At 39.6% G+C, this 21,643-nt stretch overlaps 1 protein-coding gene across 3 annotated transcripts in view; it reads left to right on the forward strand.

Annotated features, from left to right (window-relative positions):
• LOC109794403 (protein ORANGE, chloroplastic-like) overlaps window positions 1–21,643 on the forward strand; it is a 66,203-nt gene that overhangs the window by 38,985 nt on the left and 5,575 nt on the right. For all 3 annotated transcript variants that reach the window (XM_083064018.1, XM_083064016.1, XM_083064017.1), the window contains 6 exons: window positions 57–154; window positions 240–645; window positions 735–783; window positions 1,107–1,214; window positions 1,559–1,655; window positions 1,741–21,615. The gene's annotated coding sequence lies outside the window, so the exon portion shown is untranslated. The remainder of the gene's footprint in view (window positions 1–56; window positions 155–239; window positions 646–734; window positions 784–1,106; window positions 1,215–1,558; window positions 1,656–1,740; window positions 21,616–21,643) is intronic.

Here is a 21,643-nt window from a genome sequence, read left to right on the forward strand (position 1 = left end):
TTTTGGTTGTGATTTTTTTTGAAACGGTTATTACTCACATCAAGTTTATGTGGCAGGAATACATACTTTTTGTCATGGTCATTTGAGATGTGTTATATCTCTGTGAAATCACAACGAGAAAAGATAACAAAGTTGTTATTGCACGTAATATCATGTAAGGGATGTTTTTGTATTGATTTGCTCGATGTTAAATGATGTTATGCCTCTGTTTAATAATATGTCATTGCTTCTGTTGGCAGGTATGTTGTGGGACAGTATTCTCGATTTTTAAGAGCTCATTGGACATTTCTAAAAGATGTTGTGAATAAGTTTCTTTAGTTTTTGTATGAGACGCAACCTGGAGTTCAGGTTATGTTTTCTTCCTATGTTTTCTGTCTTACTTTTTCTTATATCAACAACTTAGTTTATGTCCCTGTGCGTGTGCCTATGTTTGTGTGCTCTGCGTGCTCATTTCTGTGTGCTCTGTGTCTGTACTGTGCTGTGTGCCTTTGTTTGCCTTTGAGTCGTTATGTGTGCATGTTGTGTTTTGTATGTGTTTCTATGTGCGTGTATCTGTCTTTTTTGTGTTCACAGGTGGCAGCCCTTTAGTTTGGGAACACCACCAATATTCTTGAGGCATATTCATGCGGTTCAAGTGAGGAACATGTAAGTCTCTGTATTATGGCAAAATTGAATTCAGACATACTACTAAGTTACTTGTGAAGCATCTCTGACAAAATTTTCCCCTTGGTTAGGGTATCATGTAGAATTTTGCACTGTTCTTCACCTCATTTTGCAAGGCAGGTTTGTTTTCTCAGCTTTATGTCTATCTATGATTGTATGTTACAAGTATATATTCATGAAATGTCATGGGATCAGGTGAAATAGTGTGAGCTAGTTTTGGGATTTTTTATGCTTTGTGTATGTGTACCATATCATGCCTGTGGCATGTTTGAGAATGGACCCACCTTGCTATATATTGAATTGTCATGTCAGTTAGTTTTTTTTTTCACATCTGTGTAGCACCTCTTCCTCTGTTTCTTGCTCATAGTTTTTCATTTTGCTTGATTAGTGTTCAAGTATGTTAACATCTTTATTGGTGTGGTGATACCCTTCTGTTAACGCAGGTTCGCATTTGAATTCTAGAATCCAGTAAAGAGAATACACATGGTTTGCTTTTGGGTCTTGAATGCCTTATCAACATCCCATATGTAGATGATACCGAGGATTTAAAGGTATGATGATGTTGACATTCATGTCTTATGGTTGTCTATTTCTTATGTTATGATTATGATTTATGAATTCTGAAACTTGTGTTTTCAAAGTGTGATATTTGATAGTATACATAGCTAATACGTACAAAAATATAACTAAAATCCAGTTAAAAATTTATTTTATAGGTAATTGTATTTTGTTTTAATAGAAGGCACACTAGTAAACATATAGGCTCAAAGAACCCGACTCCTTGGTTTTTTGAAAATTAAAAAAACAAATTGAGAACACGACAAGTATTTTTGTTTATCTTTTGGTTGTGATTTTTTTTTAAATAATTATTACTCATATCATGTTTATGTGGCAGGAATACATACTTTCTGTAATGGTCATTTGGGATGTATTATATCTTTGTGTAATCACGACGGAAAAGATAACAAAGTTGTTATTGCACGTAATAACATGTAAGGGATGTTTTTGTATTGATTTGCTCGATGTTAAATGATGTTATACCTCTGTTTAATAATATGTCATTGCTTCTGTTGGCAGGTATGTTGTGGGACAGTATCTCCGGTTTTTAAGAGCTCATTGGACGTTTCTAAAAGCTGTTGCGAATAAGTTTCTTGAGTTTTTGCATGAGACTCATCCTGGAGTTCAGGTTATGTTTTCTTCCTATGTTTTCTGTCCTACTTTTTCTTATATCAACAGCTTAGTTTATGTCCCTGTGCGTGTACCTGTGTTTGTGTTCTCTGCGTGCTCATTTCTGTGTGCTGCATGTCTGTGCTCTGTGTTGTGTGCCTTTGTTTGCCTTTGAGTCCTTGTGTGTGCATGTTGTGTTTTGTATGTGTTTCTATGTGCGTGTATCTGTCTTTTTTGTGTTCACAGGTGGCAACCCTTCAGTTTAGCAACTCTACCAATATTCTTGAGGCATATTGATGGAGCTACTTGGAGGAGATTGAAGTTCCTTCAAGCTCTCCATGCTTAGGACCGAAAATGCTCTTGAGTTGACCTTGAAAGAGATCCGAAACTCCTTGAAGAAATCTCCAATGGAGTAGAAGTCTTTGAAGATGATTCGGTTCTCCTTAGCTTGTTGTAGAAGCTTGAGGAACCAAGACAAAGTTTGAATAAACTTTGAGGGAAACCTAGAGTGGAAGTTCTCTACGGTTTAGGGACTCTTGAGTTGAGAAAAATCTGAAGATTTAATCTCATTTATGTTCAAAAGTGAGTACAAGTGTAGGAAAATCAAATATATAGGGTATAGTAGCTTGTAGGAGAAGTTATCCCTAACCATGGTTCATTAAGAACCATGGTAGGATTAACTTAAACTCCTACGGTTTAGCTAGCTTCTAGGAGAAGCTAAACCTTGACCATGGTTCTTTTAGGAACCAAGGTAAGGTTAAGCTAACCTTGCTTGAGTATAGAAGCTTGCAAGACAAGCTTCAAACTCAAGCAAGAATGCTTGAAAAATTCGGCCAAGGAGAAGGAAGTAAGCTAGGCGGCCCATGGTTCAAATTGCTCCTTGATTTAATTTGAAATTCTTTGATTTGGTTTAGTTAGGTTCATCATATGATGATGAAACCTAGCTAAATCAAATCTATGAAAAATTAGGAGCAAAATGAGTCCAATATGTAAAATTTTGCCTAGGCCCAACTCTGGCCCAATTTCTAAGCACACTCCCTAACTTTGCTAAATGTCACCCCCTTTTTCCTACTGAAAAAATAAAGAATGAGTGTGTCAACTAGGGAGGTTAAATGGAGTTAAACACTCCAAGTAACCTACCTCAAAATCAATATACAAACACTAGAAAAAGCTAGTAAAGTGCCTCACAAATACAAAGGCAAAAATAACCTATACACAAGACTATGTATAAACTGTACAATATAAACAAGTAGAACTAAGGCCTTCTCTTCATGATAGAGCATTCCAAGTGAAGATTATCTTGGGCCTGACAAGCCCATTAGTCTTCTCTAGATCCAGCTCTTCTTGTATCCTCCTAGCCATAGCTCTGGTCACTGGGCCCTTGGCCCATGGTCTATCATCCCCTCCTTCTTGAGAAGGATTTGTCCTCAAATCTGTAGGTTCATCTTCTTCACCATACCCTGTAAAAGGAATAAGATCACTCACATTAAAAGTGTTACTCACTCCATAATCACTGGGAAGATCTAACCTATAAGCATTATCATTTATTCTTTGGAGGACTTGGAAGGGACCATCTCCTCTTGGGTTGAGTTTAGACTTCCTTTGAGAAGGAAATCTTTCCTTTCTCAAATGAAGCCAAACCCAATCCCCTTCCTCAAAAATGAGGGCTTTCTTTCCCTTGCTTCTATCTAAAGCAGTTCTCTCATTTTGTTGTTGTATTTGAGTTTTAACCTTCTCATGCAATTTCTTAACAAATTCAGCCCTTGATACCCCTTCTTTATGAAAATAATGAGAAGAATCTGGTAGGGGTATTAGGTCTAAAGGAGTAAGAGGGTTAAAACCATATACAACCTCAAAAGGTGAGATTTTGGTAGTCTTATGGACTACCCTGTTGTAAGCAAATTCAATGTGGGGCAAGTACTCATCCCAAGATTTATGGTTACCCTTAAGGACTGCCCTTAACATTGTAGATAGGGATCTATTAACTACTTCCGTTTGCCCATCAGTTTGTGGGTGACAAGTAGTAGAGAAAAGTAATTTAGTTCCTAGCCTACTCCAAAGAGTTTTCCAGAAATGACTAAGGAACTTAGTATCCCTATCTGAGACAATAGTTTTGGGTAGACCATGAAGTCTAACCACTTCCTTGAAGAAGAGTCTTGCTATGTTGCTTGCATCATCTATTTTGTGGCAGGGTATAAAGTGGGCCATTTTACTAAATCTGTCCACTACCACAAAAATAGAATCCATGCCTCTCTGGGTCTTGGGCAAGCCCAAAATAAAATCCATACTAATATCAACCCATGGAGAGTTAGCAACAGGTAAGGGTGTATAGATGCCATGAGGCATTACTTTAGACTTTGCTTGTAAACAAGCTATACATCTAGAGCAAAACCTCTCAACATCCCTTCTCATATGGGGCCAAAAGAATTTCTCTTTTAAAAAACTTAGAGTCTTTTCAACTCCAAAGTGCCCCATGAGACCACCCTCATGACTTTCTTGAATAAGGAGTTTTCTTATAGATCCTTGGGGTATACAAATTCTTCCCTCTTTATACAAGTACCCCTCAGAAATATAGAAACCTCCTTGAGGCTTTGCTAAGCATTGGGTATAGTTTTCTTTGAATTCGAGATCATTAGTATACAATTCCTTAATGTGATTAAATCCCAAGATTTGAGATCCAAGAGAGACTAACAAAGTATGTCTCCTAGAAAGGGCATCAGCCACAACATTATTTTTCCCTTTCTTGTATTTAATCACATATGGAAATTGTTCTAAGAACTCTACCCACTTAGCATGCCTTTTGTTTAGTTTGCCTTGACCCCTCAGATACTTAAGTGACTCATGGTCACTATGAATGACAAATTCTTTGGGAATAAGGTAGTGTTCCCAAGTTTGAAGGGCCCTAACCAAAGCATAAAGCTCCTTGTCATAGGTAGGGTAGTTAAGAGAGGCACCTTTGAGTTTTTCACTGAAATATGCAATAGGGTGCCCACCCTGTAACAAAACCGCACCTATGCCAACTCCAGAAGCATCACATTCTAACTCAAAAGTTTTTGAAAAATCTGGTAGAGCTAGAAGTGGTGCATGAGTAAGCTTATGCTTTAAAGTTATGAAGGCATTTTCTTGTTTCTCTCCCCATATAAATTCCACATTTTTCTTGACTAAATCATTTAATGGGGAGGCAAGTGTGGAGAAATTAGGAACAAACCTCCTATAGAAGCTTGCCAAACCATGGAAGCTCCTAATATCTCCAACACTTTTAGGAGTGGGCCATTCTTGGATGGCCTTGATTTTCTCGGGGTCCACATGAACTCCTTTTTTACTAATTATAAACCCTAGAAAAACTACACTATCTACACAAAAGGTACATTTTTCTAAATTTCCAAAAAGTTGATTTTTTCTAAGAATATCAAAAACTTGCCTTAAGTGTCCTATGTGATCACTTAGGCTCCTACTATATATGAGAATATCATCAAAATAAACTACTACAAATCTACCTATACAATCCCTAAGGACATGATTCATGAGACGCATGAATGTACTAGGAGCATTGGTGAGCCCAAAGGGCATCACTAACCACTCATATAATCCAAACTTGGTCTTGAAAGCGGTTTTCCATTCATCTCCTTCCTTGATTCTAATTTGATTGTATCCGCTTTTAAGATCAACTTTAGAAAATATGATGGCTCCATGAAGCTCATCTAACATGTCATCAAGCCTAGGGATGGGGTGTCTATATTTCACAGTGATGTTGTTGATGGCTCTACTATCACAACACATTCTCCACTTGCCATCTTTTTTTGGAACCAACAACACTGGAACAGCACAAGGACTTAAGCTCTTTCGAACCCAGCCCTTCTCCAACAAATCTTGGACCTGAGACTCAATTTCTTTAGTTTCTTGGGGGTTGGTCCTATAGGCAGGCCTATTAGGTAGGCTAGCTCCAGGCACCAAATCAATTTGATGTTCTATTCCTCTAGAAGGAGGAAGGCCCATTGGACCCTCGGGAGGAAATAGATCATCAAATTCTTTCAAAAGTGTTTTTACCCCCTTAGGTAAAGTCTCATGTCCACTAGATGTGGCAGTGCAAGAAAGAGTTCCTTTACAGAGAAGGAAATAAAAGGGTTGTTGAATCAAGAGGGTTTGTTTGGAAATTTTATTCTCTTGATTAACGACCTCTAGGGAGGGAACTCCTTTCTCCCTAGATTCCTCTCTATCCTTAAGTTTCACATACTTTTTTTTTTCTCTCTTTTCTTCTTTTTTTATAAATCTCTTTTCACTATCTCTTTTGAGTTTCATTTGTGCTTGATCCTCAGCCACCTGTTGAGGAGAAAGAGGATGAAGCACAAACTTTCTTTCCTTATGAGTAAAGGTAATCTCGTTAGTAAGGCCATTGTGCATGGTTCTCTTATCAAATTGCCATGGCCTTCCTAATAAGATGTGACAAGCTTCCATTGGTACTACATCACATAGCACCTCATCTTCATAGTTCCCAATGGAAATTTTGACCTTTACTTGTTGGTCAACTGCTAAATCACCATCCTCATTAATCCAATGGAGTTGATAAGGTTTAGGATGGGAATTAGTAGTTAAACCCAACTTCTCAACCAGCCTAGTGCTACAACAATTACACCATGAGCCACTATCAACAATGAGAGAACATGCACTGTTTGAAACTTTGCATCGAGTATGAAATATGTTCTCTCTTTGTGATAGAGTATCACTAGGTTGGTTGTTGAGGAGTCTCCTAATCATTAAGAGCTCCCCTTCATAAGGAAAAGTAGACTCTACACCTTTCTCTTGATCACTTGCTTCTTCCTCACTATTACTAGAGGAAGTAGTAACCTCATCTTGGCTACTATAAATGTCATGCCCCCTCATGATCATTACCTTCTTTGTGGGGCATTGGGAGGCAATGTGGCCCCTCCCTAAACATTTAAAGCACTTAATATCACTAGTCCTAGAACTAGTGTGTGTAGTGTCCTTTCCCTTTCCCTTATCTTTTTCTGTGGCTAGATTTTTGGAGGGTTCAAAAGATTTCTTCTTTTCAAAAGTTTTTCCCTCCTTCTTGGAATCTTTCTTTAGAAATGAAGAGTTGGAGCTATTTTTGTAAGATTTTCTCATTCTTTGTTGTTCTACCCTTACACAAAGTTGGACCAAGTCATTTAGGTCCCTGTAGGGTAGTAGCTCCACTTGGTCTCTTATTTCTAAATTAAGACCACTCAAAAATCTAGCTACAGTAATAGCTTCCTCTTCCCTGATACAAGCCCTCATCATTAATAGCTCCATTTGTTGCCTGTACTGTTCTACAGACATGTCTCTTTGTTGGAGCCTTTGGAGCTTATTCATAAGCTCCCTCCCATAGTAGGTAGGAATGTGCCTCCTCCTCATTGCACTTTTAAGATCATTCCAATATTGAATTGGAGGATCATTGTGGAGGCGTCTCTCTCTCTCTAGGGCTGTCCACCAATACATGGCATGCCCTTGGAAGCTAAGGGCAGCCAAAGGTACTTTCCTCTCTTCACTTACCCTATGGCAAGCAAAGAGTTGCTCAACCTTCATTTCCCATTCTAAATAAGACTCCACATCATCTTTGCCAAAGAATTGTGGGAGGTCAACCTTGACTTCCCTTGGCCTAGTAGTTCTCCTAGGAGTATGTTGGTAGTGATCCCCTTGATTCATGCTTTCATTAGGGGATGTGTATTGGGAATGTGAGCTCCTACTCTTTTTCCTATGTTTCTTCATATCTTCTTTCAATTTTTCCTCCTCTTGTCTTAAAATTCTCAACTCTTCCTCAAGATAAGCAAGTTGTCCTTCTCTTTCAATTCTTTCCTTCTCTCTTTGAATGGACTCTTGCTTTTTCCATAGTTTAAGTGATTTGAGCTCTTTAGTAATGTAAGAAAGACTTTTTGGAGAGCCATCACTTTCACTATGGGAGGAATCTTGAGACATTTTAATTCAAGAGATATTTTTCACACAAAAATAGTTTTTATGAAAATAAGGTTTTGGAGTGCTTTAGACTTGGCACTTAGAGGTCTAAGAGTACAAATTGAACTTTGGAGGGAGGTGAGCTACTAAAGAACCACTTAATAACCAAGCCTCTTCAAGTAAAAATCTCTAAACCCCCTTGTACTTTTGTCTTGCACAAAACAATTTTCACAAAGAACTTTTCTTAAAGGAAAAATAACAAGCAAGTGCCTATGTGTACAATTTATAAAATGCTTGAAAACATAAAGAGCATGAAAACATAAATTGCTTGAAAACTTAAATGACAAGAAAACTTAAACTAGACGTTTAAAGCAATAAAACCTAAGTGAGAGCTTGAAAGGCACCAAAGACCTTCAAGGACCACTCTCACAAGTACTACACGTGGATTACTATAAAAGTTCTTAAGGAGAGATGGAGATACACCAAAGGCACTCCAAGACACTCCTTAATAAAGGCCTTGTACAAAAATTTAGAAAACAAAAATTACAAGGTAAATGAAATTCAAATTTGCTTCAAATGAAATGTAAATTTACACTCCAAATGAAATGTAAATTTACTCTCAAATGAATTTAGTGGCTGCACCTAATTTCAAGGAAAACAAATTAGCCACTAATTTAGAACAAATTTAGAGACGGATTTTGTAATGAAAAACTAGGTTTTAGAAACCAAAATTTCCGTCACTAAATTTAGTTCTAGATTTTCACAAAAATTTTTCACAATTGGTTTAGTTTCTTGTTGCTCCAAATCAGCCACCAACTGCAGCCTCACAAGGTGTTTCACTCCTCTCTTTAGAAGCAACTTTGATGTTAGTCACTTCTAGGTGTTTCCAAGAGCCTAGCCACCAAGAGAGAACAAACTCCCTAAGCAACCACCAAAGCCTTCAAGTGGATGTCCTTTGCCTTGGCCTCCTACACCTTTCAAGAAGCACTCAACCACCTTCAAGACTGAATATTAGTGCTAAAACTGAAAATGAACAATTTAGGAAAGCTACACCAATTGGTAGAAGAGAAATGAGACAAGACTAGAAAGAGTTCCACAAAATTTGACAAGCAAAAATTAAGGCAAATTTTAGAAAGCTAGCACACAAAAGAATAACCTAGGAATGGTACTAGAATGGATTAACAAATCAAAAGCTAAGATTAGAAAACAAAATAAGACTCAAAGATATGGCTGGACCAAAGCAAACAAGTCACAAAAATTTTCCAAATCCGAGAGCACACAACACCAGATTTTCACTCCTATGGCTTTTTCTTTTGCTATTTTCTTTCTTTTTCTTTTGCAAAATATTTTTCTCTTATTTTTATTTTGATATTCAGGAGTTTCAATGCCTTTTAAAAACTTATAAGTCTCGGATTTAATGTAGAAAAACTGCAGCAAAATTTCTACACAAAACAAAGGTGTTCACATGCATGTTTCTTTTCTAGTGCTTCACAATTTTGTAGTATTTTAGGTCAAATTTTTAAGCACTATTTCCTTTGTTTTTCTCATGCATATAAGACACTCTGATGGAACTAGTTGAAGTAGATTGAGATTTCTTCAATAGCTCCATGCTTAGGACCGAATATGCTCTTGAGATAAACCTTCAAGGACTCTTTGAAGCTCCATGAAGCATCTCCAATGGAGAAGAAGTCTTGCTAGAGGTTCGGTTACTTCTCTTGGATGGAGAAGCTTGAAGAACCTAGGCTTAGGTTTGAAGAACTTTGGAGAATTTCTTAGAGTAGAAATTCTTCACGGTTTTGGACTCTTGAGTTGAGAGAAAAATCTGAAGATTGATTCTCATTTATGTCAAAAGTGATTACAAATGTAGTGTTTAGGAATTTATAGGGAAAGGTAGCTTGTAGGAGAAGCTATCCTAAACCATGGTTCACTAGGAACCATGGTAGGGTAAGCTTTAACCCCCACGGTTTAGGAAGCTTGTAGGAGAAGCCATCCTTGACCATGGTTCACTTAAGAACCATGGTAAGGTTGCCTTAACCTTCCAAGGTTTAGAAGCTTGCAAGGCAAGCTTCAAACCTTGAAGAGTAACAAGTGAATTTCGGCCAAAGAACAAGTAGGAGAGCTAGGCGGCCTTGGTTCATATTTGCTCCTTGAATTAATTCAAAAATGTTTGATTTGGTTTAGTTAGGTTCATCATATGATGATGAGACCTAGCTAAATCAAATCTATGAAAAATTAGGAGCAAAATGAGTCCAATATGTAAAATTTTGCCTAGGCCCAGTTCTGGCCCAATTACTTGTCACACCCCAAGCTTTGCTAAATGTCACCCCCTTTTCCCTACTAAAAAAATAAAGAATGAGTGTGTCAACTAGGGAGGTTAAATGGAGTTAAACTCTCCAAGTAACCTACCTCAAAATCAATATACAAACACTAGAAAAAGCTAGTAAAGTGCCTCACAAATACAAAGGCAAAAATAACCTATACACAAGACTATGTATAAACTGTACAATATAAACAAGTAGAACTAAGGCCTTCTCTTCATGATAGAGCATTCCAAGTGAAGATTATCTTGGGCCTAACAAGCCCATTAGTCTTCTCAAGATCCAGCTCTTCCTGTATCCTCCTAGCCATAGCTCTGGTCACTGGGCCCTTGGCCCATGGTCTATCACACTCACACCTCTGTTTTGGCTCTGTTTTAAGGCTAAAAAAATTGCACAAAGTTTCAGCCACAACACAAGACACAAGGAAACCTAATAGGAGAAGTGTTTAACAATTTTTTTTGACAAAAACTTTTAACAAGACATAATAGAAACCTAACTCTAGGAAATTTGCTAGAACTAATAGCAAATTAAGAACTCAAACATGTAAAGCAAAAGCACATATAGGAAGGTTCAGATTTAATAAGAAAATACACAACAAATTTCGGACTCAATCAACACAACACAAAAACTAGGTCAAAACAAGCTAGTCTAGGAATCAATGACATTCAAAGGACTACACATGACTCTAGACAAAACATATGATTCAAAAGCAAAATCTAAACAATATGAATGTTGTCCAATCACGGACACATGTTATAGAATGAAGAGACTCAAGCAAAATTAAAAGCACAAGTATAGGAACCTGTCGCCACCGGCCCGAAACGGGCTTTCGGCATTCGCGAAGGATGGTTGGACTCGTTTATTTGTTTAAAAATATGGATTGCTAGAATGACTTATTCTCAAACTGAGACCTCGTCAAACGAGCAATTTTATTAAAAGTCTCACTAATCCATATTAATCCCAAGCGGGACCCTCCATGGATTAGTGGTTTTCGCAAAAGGAGGGTTCGTGGAGTCGCCACCAATGTTTTACTCAAAACATTGGAAAAAGGGATAAGGCAATTGATTTTATAAATCAACTTTGGCCATTACAACCAGAGTTGGGTAAGGGAGTCGGTTACGCGTGGGGAAGGTGTTAGCACCCCACAGCGCCCCTTTCGGGTTCCCTATGACAGATTATTTCTAAAAGAACAGCGTAAAATTACTAAATTACCCCTATTTATTATAAGCGATTATAAATTAACTATCTACATGATGACAGTTTAAATATACACACAGAAAGCAGTAAAAGGAAGGATTGAAGGGAAACCTCTTGAAGCGTGCTTTTATATATTGCAAAGAACTGGGAAGCGTTTTGGCGTTCCCTCGCTCTACAAGCCCGCTCCTCGCTCTCCTAGAACAAAATTTTAACTAAGGGAATCAAAAAGATTTCCCCTCGACTAGGTTCGATCCTCAAGCAAAATGGCTTGGGGCTCAAGAACTTCGTCGGATCAACTCTCCGAGTGATTTCTAGGGCAGAACACTGCTCAAAAACCCCAGAATACTCAAGGAGAGGGTTGAAACTCTCTAAAAAGTGTGGAATGACGTCCAATTGACGTCATATTTATAGGGAATAGGCGCAATACGGCCTACAGGGGCAATACGGCCGTATTGAAATTTTTGAACTTCAATACGGTCGTATTGAAGTTCAATACGGTCGTATTGAAATTCAGAAATTTCAATACGCCCGTATTGAGTTCGCTGCGGTTGTATTGAAGTGTCAATACGGTCGTATTGACTTCAGTACGACCGTATTGAAGTGTCAATACGGTCGTATTGACTTTAGTACGGCCGTATTGGGCTTTTTCCCTCCACTTCCTTATTTTGAGCTATTCTAAGACCTCTAGACCTACAGAGAACCCTCCTAGGGCCTTCGAGGAGTCCTTCTGGCTGATTATCCTTCAGTCTTTGAGAGTCTTCAAGCTTTATTTCCGACCCGGACAATTTTAGGGGTCTACAGCTGCCCCCCCTTTACTTGGTCGGACGGCCTTTTGGTGTACCGGCTGACAAGTAAAGGAGTTGACCCAATTGTCCGGGTGATGTGCCGACCTTCTGACTTGTAATGTCTTCCGGTGGAAAATTGTTGAGTAGCCTCTCCAAGTGGGTGCATACCTCGGCGCTTCTGACATCCTCGGTAGCTGAGTTTAACACCAACGTGCCTCTGACGACGCTGATGGCTGAGTATTGTCTCTCCAGACCTTGAGTATTGTCTCTCCAGACCTTGAGTATTGTCTCTCCAGACCTTGAGTACTGTCTCTCCAGACCTTGAGTACCGTCTCTCCAGACTTTGTTTGAGTACCGTCTCTCCAGACTTTGTTCGAGTACCGTCTCTCCAGACTTTGTTTGAGTACTGTCTCTCCAGACTTCGTTTGAGTATTGTCTCTCCAGACCTTGTTTGAGTACCGTCTCTCCAGACCTTGTTTGAGTACCGTCTCTCCAGACCTTGTTTGAGTACTGTCTCTCCAGACTTTGTTCGAGTACCGTCTCTCCAGACTTTGTTTGAGTACTGTCTCTCCAGACTTCGTTTGAGTATTGTCTCTCCAGACCTTGTTTGAGTACCGTCTCTCCAGACCTTGTTTGAGTACCGTCTCTCCAGACCTTGTTTGAGTACTGTCTCTCCAGACTTCGTTTGAGTATCGTCTCTCCAGACTTTGCCTCTCAAAAATGAGGTAGTTGAGTATAGTTTGTCTCCACAGTCCACAATGCTGCTTCGACGGTTTGTTTTTCTGATTTTGTGCCGCTGAGGGCTGGATAACGCAGGGATCCGTCTAGGGGATGTGCAGTCATTCATAGGTTCTTGTGTCCCAACTTGCATTGCTTAGTTGGTACCCATGGGAATTTTTGACTCCTTGGGGTGTAGAAACAGATGCTCTCTCTCTGAGTTGAGCGATGCCTTATGTTTGGCTGACGTCTTTTGACGTTGGTGGAGTATCCCGGTTATCCTTATTCGGGTGACTCTTTTGGGTTTTCTGATTTTTGTCGCCTCTGTGTAGGCTATTATCCGCTGGGGGATTTTGTCATTCATTTTGATTAGCCTCTTCTGTTAGGCGTATCATCTTGACGCTTGATGTTTGGCTAAGAGCCGGATTCCACTTGGGGAATTATTATTGATCTTTTCGATTTTCTCTTTTTGAAGAAGTGCCTCTAAGTAGGCGAATTATCTTGATGTTCAGTGTTTGGCTGAGTGCCGCATTCCGCTTGGGGAATATTTATTGAAATTTTTGATCCTTTCTTTTTGTAGGAATGCCTCTTGAGTAGGCGACTGGGGATTTGGGGATCTTACGTATCCCAGAGTATTTTTTAGGAAGCCTCTACAGGCTTAGCCTCGCTCAGCGCTTTGAGTCGGAGAGCTATCTTCCACTGAGGAAGTGTTAAGTCCTTTGACTTGTATATACTATTTGGATGATCGCACTTCCATTGGGGATTGTGTCGATTTTGCTTTGATAGCTCTCGCTGGGGATTTTTCCGTGAGCTTGAGCTGAGGTTCCCTCTGGGGAGTATTATTTCTGTGAGCCTCTCCAGGCTCAGTTATTCTGCATACTGTGGAGGATGTGGAGTATTATTTTGGTAAGCCTCTCCAGGCTTAGTTATTCTGTACAAACTGTTTGTTGGATTTTCTATATCCTTGCCTTTTTTCATTTTTGGCTTTTTCTGTATTTTGCCTTTTCTTCTGATTTGGCTTTTTCTGTATTTTGCCTTTTTTATGTTTTTGGCTTTTGCTGTACAGAAATTAAAAGTGCTAAAGAAATTAAATTCAGTTTTTATGAAAGAGTATTATTTCGGCAAGCCTCTCCAGGCTCAGTTATTCTGAAGGAGTATTATTTCGACAAGCCTCTCCAGGCTCAATTATTCTTGTGGGAGTATTGTTTCGGCAAGCCTCTCCAGGCTCAGTTATTCTGAGAGTATTCTTTCGGCAAGCCTCTCCAGGCTCAGTTATTCTGAGAGAGTATTATTTCGACAAGCCTCTCCAGGCTCAGTTATTCTGTGGGAGTATTGTTTCGGCAAGCCTCTCCAGGCTCAGTTATTCTGTGGGAGTATTGTTTCGGCAAGCCTCTCCAGGCTCAATTATTCTGAGAGTATTCTTTCGGCAAGCCTCTCCAGGCTCAGTTATTCTGTATGATGCTGTTGATTTTCTGAATCTTTGCATTTTGCTTGCTGCTGTCATACACAAGCAATTTTCTATTTTTCTATTTTATGTAATTGCCTCATGATAAGGTCTTTGAATGTGCAACTAATATGTGTGATGCATGCAATACAATTTTTTATTTTTGTTCATTTATTTAGAAAAGTGAGTGGCTCTCCCTATCCTCTTCTTCTTGGAGGACTTTCTGTCATTGACGCGAGGGAGTATTTTTATGAGCCTTTATGCAGGAGATCTATGGATTTTATAGGAACCCCTCCAATTTTCTTTATTTGACCAATTATTAAGAGAGTTTCGTACAATTTTTGAAACATCAATTTAGAGGCATAATCACATGGTCAAGAGAGAAAAGAAATGAATAGATATTTTATTGATATTCGCAAATGTTTTTACAGAAAGATATACAGAAGGAAATTTATGAAGAATGGCTGGCCAGGGTAGGCTATATACATTGGGCTTAACAATTATATCTGTAATTGTTGCTCTTTACGTTCCCCTAATTGCTTCGGCCTGAGCCAGGAGTGTAGATGCTGCAAGATGCTTGCTTCTAGAAGATAATCACTTGAATCGCCTTTCGGTTTTCGATTCAAGCGATCGTTACTTGCTTTGCTTTTACATCTTATTCTTTTGCCCCTAACTTTTGCCTAGGACGTATCCTAGCGGGGATGATTTTGCCGTTGTTTTGCCTAGTACCCTTGTACTGGCGGGCTTTTTATTTTACCCTAACTTTTGCCTAGGACGCCCTTTTTGGGTTTTCATCCTAGCGGGCCTATGCAAGCAACGTCTTCAAGCATAGTACTTCTTTACCTCGTCAGTGTTGACTGGGTATCGAAGTTCTTTTCCATCCATGTCTGTGAGGATCAATGCTCCTCCTGAGAAGGCTCGTTTTTCCACGTATGGTCCTCCGTGATTTGGGGCATACTTTCCGATTTTGTCCTTTTGAGTTGGTAGTAATTTCTTCATTGCCAACTCTCCCTCATGGTAGACTCGAGGGTGGACTTTCTTGTCAAAAGCCTTTTTGATCTTCCTCTGATAGGCTTGACCATGGCATATGGCGTTCAGCCGTTTCTCTTCAATGAGGTTCAACTGGTCATACCGGCTTTGAACCCATTCTACCTCGGAAAGTTTTGCTTCCATGATTACTCTCAGAGAAGGTATTTCGACTTCAACAGGCAGAACTGCCTCCATTCCATAAACAAGGGAAAATGGAGTAGCTCCTGTGGATGTACGTGCTGAAGTCCTATAACCATGGAGAGCGAAGGGTAGCATCTCATGCCAGTCTTTGAATGAGACAACCATCTTTTGTACTATCTTCTTGATATTCTTATTGGCTGCCTCGACTGCCCCATTCATTTTTGGTCGGTATGGGGAAGAGTTGTGGTGTTGGATCTTGAACTCTTGGCACCGTTCTTCCACCATCTTGTTATTTAGATTGGATCCATTATCAGTGATGATTTATTTCTCCATGCTTCCACTAGATTATTCTAAAATCTTTTGGGACAAGAGAGAAAAGAAGGGAAAGATATTTTTGTTTTGAAGTTTGTGTTTTAGAAGGGATTTATTTTTCAAAAATGGTTTTTGTAAGAATGTTTGGCCAAGGTAGGCTTATGTGTTTAGGCTTGTTTGATTAAACACTTATGAAGTTAAGAAAATCTTGTTGTGATTCGACAACTTGGATAGCTTCCCTTGAACCTTTCTTTTTGAATTTGGTTCATGGTACCATCATGGATTTCTTTTGTTTTTTGATTGTCCTTATTTTTGCCTAAAACACCCTTTTGTGGCGTTTTAGCGGACCTTTGTTTTTGTTTATTATTGTAACCCTAACTTTTGCCTAGGTCACCCTTTCGTGGGATTCCTAGCGGGTCTTTTGCTCTTATTTTTGCGCAGTCCCCTTTTTGGGTTTCCTGCCGAGCTTCTTTTATTTTGAAAGATTTCTTTTTACCCATGATGGCACTTGTCGAGGCCAAGGGAAGGTGCTCCAAGTTGTCACACACACCTCCACATAAAAATGATGTGGGTTTATTATCATTAAGATGATTTTAACCTCATTCATGTTTATTCAAATAGGGTTAAAAATAATGTGGTCTAGAATTTTATTATAAGCAAGAAAAGAAACAATGAAGAATGATTTTATTATAATCATAGCGGAAACATGTGTCCTTATTTCATCACCGATATGGGTCCCAATATTGACCTTTTTTATCTTTCGGCCCTGCCCCAAATTCACGGTCTCCAATTCCTCTTGACATGGTTGGAGTAGACGAGTTTCTTGATCTAGCAATCTTTGCAGATCCGGAGAGATGGTCTCCTCATCACTGTCCAACTCAACCCGTTTATCCTCAACTTTCGGACCCCGGTCAGAGCGAACAATTACAGACATAATTATTTTATTGGTTCTATTTAGGTTTAGAATTTATTAATGTTAATGGGGAAAGAGAGAAAAGAACAAAAAAGAGAGTAATGTGAAAAATGCCTCTTTATTGATATTTTAAAAAAAACTGTAAAACCCTTATTTACATGAAAAGGTTCTCATGATCTCGGGTACTGATCATGAGTCCCTTAAAAGAAAAGAAAAATATGAAGGGGCCCTATTGTGGCTTGCCATTCTCTACTCCTGCTTTGGTAGAGGATTCTTGCTCACGTCGGGCGCTGTCGAATCGAAGGTGACCCACCCGGCATCAATAAGATTTTGGACCTTGTATTTGAGAGCTAGGCATCTCTCTGTTGAATGCCCTGGTGCCCCCGAATGGTATAAACATTTGTCTTGTGGCTTGTACCAATCGGGGTAAGGTGGGTCGATCTTCCTTGGTGGAACATGAGCTAGAAGTTTGGCTTCTACTAGCTTCGGAAGGAGATCGCTATAAGTGGTCGGAAGTTTATCAAACTTCTTCACAGGGATGAATTGCGATCTTCCTGACTTCGAAGTGGAAGAAGCCGAGGATATGGTTATAGCATTGACTCCTCCCTCATTCTTCTTCCTGAAGGTCTTCTTAGCCTCGAATGATTGGGAAGGCTTAGCTAGCTTCCCACTTTTCAATCCTTGTTCCACTCTCTCCCCAATAGTGATGATGTCCGAGAAGAGTGTCGTTGTGTTCCCTATCATTTTATCGTAATAGGGACCAGTCAACGAGTTGATGAATATGGACACCATCTCCTTATTTGACAGCGGGGGTTCTATCTGTGCCGCCAACTCCCTCCAACGTTGGGCGTACGCCTTGAAAGATTCATCATTATTCTTGCTCAAGGCTTGAAGATCTGACCTATCGGGTGTTAGGTCGATGTTGTATTTGTAGCGCTTGAGAAAGGCGTCGGCCAACTGCCTCCATGTGTGTACTAGATTTCCATCTAGCTGCATATACCAGTTGAGTGCAGTTTCAGCCAAGCTCTCTTGAAAGCAATGAATCAAGAGCTTTTCATTTGTGGCATATGCAGCCATCTTTCGGCAGTACATGGTGAGATGACTCTTGGGGCAAGTCGATCCCACGTATCTCGAGAAATCTGGCACTTTAAATTTGGGAGGGAATTGAATATCCCTCACTAAGCACATGTCGGCGGCATCTTTGATGTCAAAATCATGCCCCTCCATAGCCCTTAGCCGATCCTCTAGGGCGTGGAATTGTTCTTTTGAAACCTCGGGCTCTTTGATCATAATTCCGGCCCCAAGAGGTATGGCATGTGGAGGATCTTCTTTATGCTCTTCCTCCTCTCCCTCATGATGGGACCCATGGTCACTGTGATGAGATCCATGAATGTTATGGTGACGCATGAGTTCCAACATTTGCGCCATCTGCTCTTTGAGCTGTGAAAGCTCGGTCGTGAGCTTCTTGTTTTGTTCCTCTAGCGCTTCCATTTTCTTGATTTTCTTTGCGCGTGTGAGGACAGAGAGATGACCAGCCACTTTCTAAAATGAATGTTTATTCTAATTAGCTTATTTATGATATGAATACACTCTTGATGTGAGCTTGATAATCTTTCATCTTTGAGGCGCTGCCTTTTTAAGATGAAAGTTTATCACCCTCCCTAGGCTATTATCTCTCCACAACGGAGAATCTCAATAGTCACGGGTCTCTTTCACTCACATCAAGAGGGTATTAGTGAACCTATAAATGATGATGAGGATGCATGAGGTATTATTGATAATGATGCCTATGCTCCTTACTTTTATTATATTTTCACACATTGATTTTTCCTCTCATGTCATGGTTTTTTATGCATGGGGATTATTTTTAGACCTTATCACAAGGTTATTTATTAATGCACAAACAATTGCACATAAGCATTTACACAAACAATTCACTCATCCACGAACAGTCACGAGCGAATCACGAGGTAGGGGTCTCCTGCAGAAAAGTGCATATTCAAGGAGGATCTAACTGTTCTCACTTGGTCAAAGGCCCCCAAGGTGCCCCCATTATAGGGACCCAATTCCTCTCGTCGTAGGTCGATGGAAAGTTCCAACGCACCGTCGGACTTAAGTTCATGGTTATCACCTTGAGTGATGCTTTCCGACAACGGTCTACGGGCACCTATAGACCCATTCGACAACCGGCCGTACTAACATCCACTCCCTATGGTTAATCACTCATGCCCCCGGGTATAGAGGGAACTGTTGTGTGCAAAGGTTTGTGTGCAGTTTTTATTTCAAACAATTGCGGAAATTTAAACATACAACAGTTATTAAAGCCAAATAGATAAACATGTTATCATACAAGTGAGGGGTAATAAAGTAATTTTAACTATTATTTGTTAAAAATAATCTGTCACTAAATGGGACTGACTCTCGAAGCGTCCCCAGCGGAGTCGCCATCTGTCGCCACTGGCCCGAAACGGGCTTTCGGCATTCGCGAAGGATGGTTGGACTCGTTTATTTGTTTAAAAATATGGATTGCTAGAATGACTTATTCTCAAACTGAGACCTCGTCAAACGAGCAATTTTATTAAAAGTCTCACTAATCCATATTAATCCCAAGCGGGACCCTCCATGGATTAGTGGTTTTCGCAAAAGGAGGGTTCGTGGAGTCGCCACCAATGTTTTACTCAAAACATTGGAAAAAGGGATAAGGCAATTGATTTTATAAATCAACTTTGGCCATTACAACCAGAGTTGGGTAAGGGAGTCGGTTACGCGTGGGGAAGGTGTTAGCACCCCACAGCGCCCCTTTCGGGTTCCCTATGACAGATTATTTCTAAAAGAACAGCGTAAAATTACTAAATTACCCCTATTTATTATAAGCGATTATAAATTAACTATCTACATGATGACAGTTTAAATATACACACAGAAAGCAGTAAAAGGAAGGATTGAAAGGAAACCTCTTGAAGCGTGCTTTTATATATTGCAAAGAACTGGGAAGCGTTTTGGCGTTCCCTCGCTCTACAAGCCCGCTCCTCGCTCTCCTAGAACAAAATTTTAACTAAGGGAATCAAAAAGATTTCCCCTCGACTAGGTTCGATCCTCAAGCAAAATGGCTTGGGGCTCAAGAACTTCGTCGGATCAACTCTCCGAGTGATTTCTAGGGCAGAACACTGCTCAAAAACCCCAGAATACTCAAGGAGAGGGTTGAAACTCTCTAAAAAGTGTGGAATGACGTCCAATTGACGTCATATTTATAGGGAATAGGCGCAATACGGCCTACAGGGGCAATACGGCCGTATTGAAATTTTTGAACTTCAATACGGTCGTATTGAAGTTCAATACGGTCGTATTGAAATTCAGAAATTTCAATACGCCCGTATTGAGTTCGCTGCGGTTGTATTGAAGTGTCAATACGGTCGTATTGACTTCAGTACGACCGTATTGAAGTGTCAATACGGTCGTATTGACTTTAGTACGGCCGTATTGGGCTTTTTCCCTCCACTTCCTTATTTTGAGCTATTCTAAGACCTCTAGACCTACAGAGAACCCTCCTAGGGCCTTCGAGGAGTCCTTCTGGCTGATTATCCTTCAGTCTTTGAGAGTCTTCAAGCTTTATTTCCGACCCGGACAATTTTAGGGGTCTACAGAACCTAAAGCACAACAAAACCGGTTTGATTCAAGAATTAGGAGACAAGCAAATATGAATCAAACAATTATTATGTGACATTTTGGATCCATCAAAGTGTGAATAAAATCTAGATCCATTCAGCAAACATAAGAAGACATGTAATAGAAGGAAGATACAACACGGATTCAAGTAGAAAAGTTTGGAAACAAAACCTCAAGAGCACTAGGCTCTGATACCAAAAATGATGGAGCTACTTGGAGGAGATTGAAGTTCCTTCAAGCTCTCCATGCTTAGGACCGAAAATGCTCTTGAGTTGACCTTGAAAGAGATCCGAAACTCCTTGAAGAAAGCTCCAATGGAGTAGAAGTCTTTGAAGATGATTCGGTTCTCCTTAGCTTGTTGTAGAAGCTTGAGGAACCAAGACAAAGTTTGAATAAACTTTGAGGGAAACCTAGAGTGGAAGTTCTCTACGGTTTAGGGACTCTTGAGTTGAGAGAAATCTGAAGATTTAATCTCATTTATGTTCAAAAGTGAGTACAAGTGTAGGAAAATCAAATATATAGGGTATAGTAGCTTGTAGGAGAAGTTATCCCTAACCATGGTTCATTAAGAACCATGGTAGGATTAACTTAAACTCCTACGGTTTAGCTAGCTTCTAGGAGAAGCTAAAAATTGACCATGGTTCTTTTAGGAACCAAGGTAAGGTTAAGCTAACCTTGCTTGAGTTTAGAAGCTTGCAAGACAAGCTTCAAACTCAAGCAAGAATGCTTGAAAAATTCGGCCAAGGAGAAGAAAGTAAGCTAGGCGGCCCATGGTTCAAATTGCTCCTTGATTTAATTTGAAATTCTTTGATTTGGTTTAGTTAGGTTCATCATATGATGATGAAACCTAGCTAAATCAAATCTATGAAAAATTAGGAGCAAAATGAGTCCAATATGTAAAATTTTGCCTAGGCCCAACTCTGGCCCAATTTCTAAGCACACTCCCTAACTTTGCTAAATGTCACCCCCTTTTTCCTACTGAAAATATAAAGAATGAGTGTGTCAACTAGGGAGGTTAAATGGAGTTAAACTCTCCAAGTAACCTACCTCAAAATCAATATACAAACACTAGAAAAAGCTAGTAAAGTGCCTCACAAATACAAAGGCAAAAATAACCTATACACAAGACTATGTATAAACTGTACAATATAAACAAGTAGAACTAAGGCCTTCTCTTCATGATAGAGCATTCCAAGTGAAGATTATCTTGGGCCTGACAAGCCCATTAGTCTTCTCTAGATTCAGCTCTTCCTGTATCCTCCTAGCCATAGCTCTGGTCACTGGGCCCTTGGCCCATGGTCTATCACATATTCATATGGTTCAAGTGAGGAACAAGTAAGTCTCTGTATTATGGCAAAATTGA

Source organism: Cajanus cajan, chromosome 9 (assembly GCF_000230855.2).
Source record: "Cajanus cajan strain Asha chromosome 9, NIPB_CcT2T_4, whole genome shotgun sequence".
Lineage (NCBI taxonomy): Eukaryota > Viridiplantae > Streptophyta > Magnoliopsida > Fabales > Fabaceae > Cajanus > Cajanus cajan.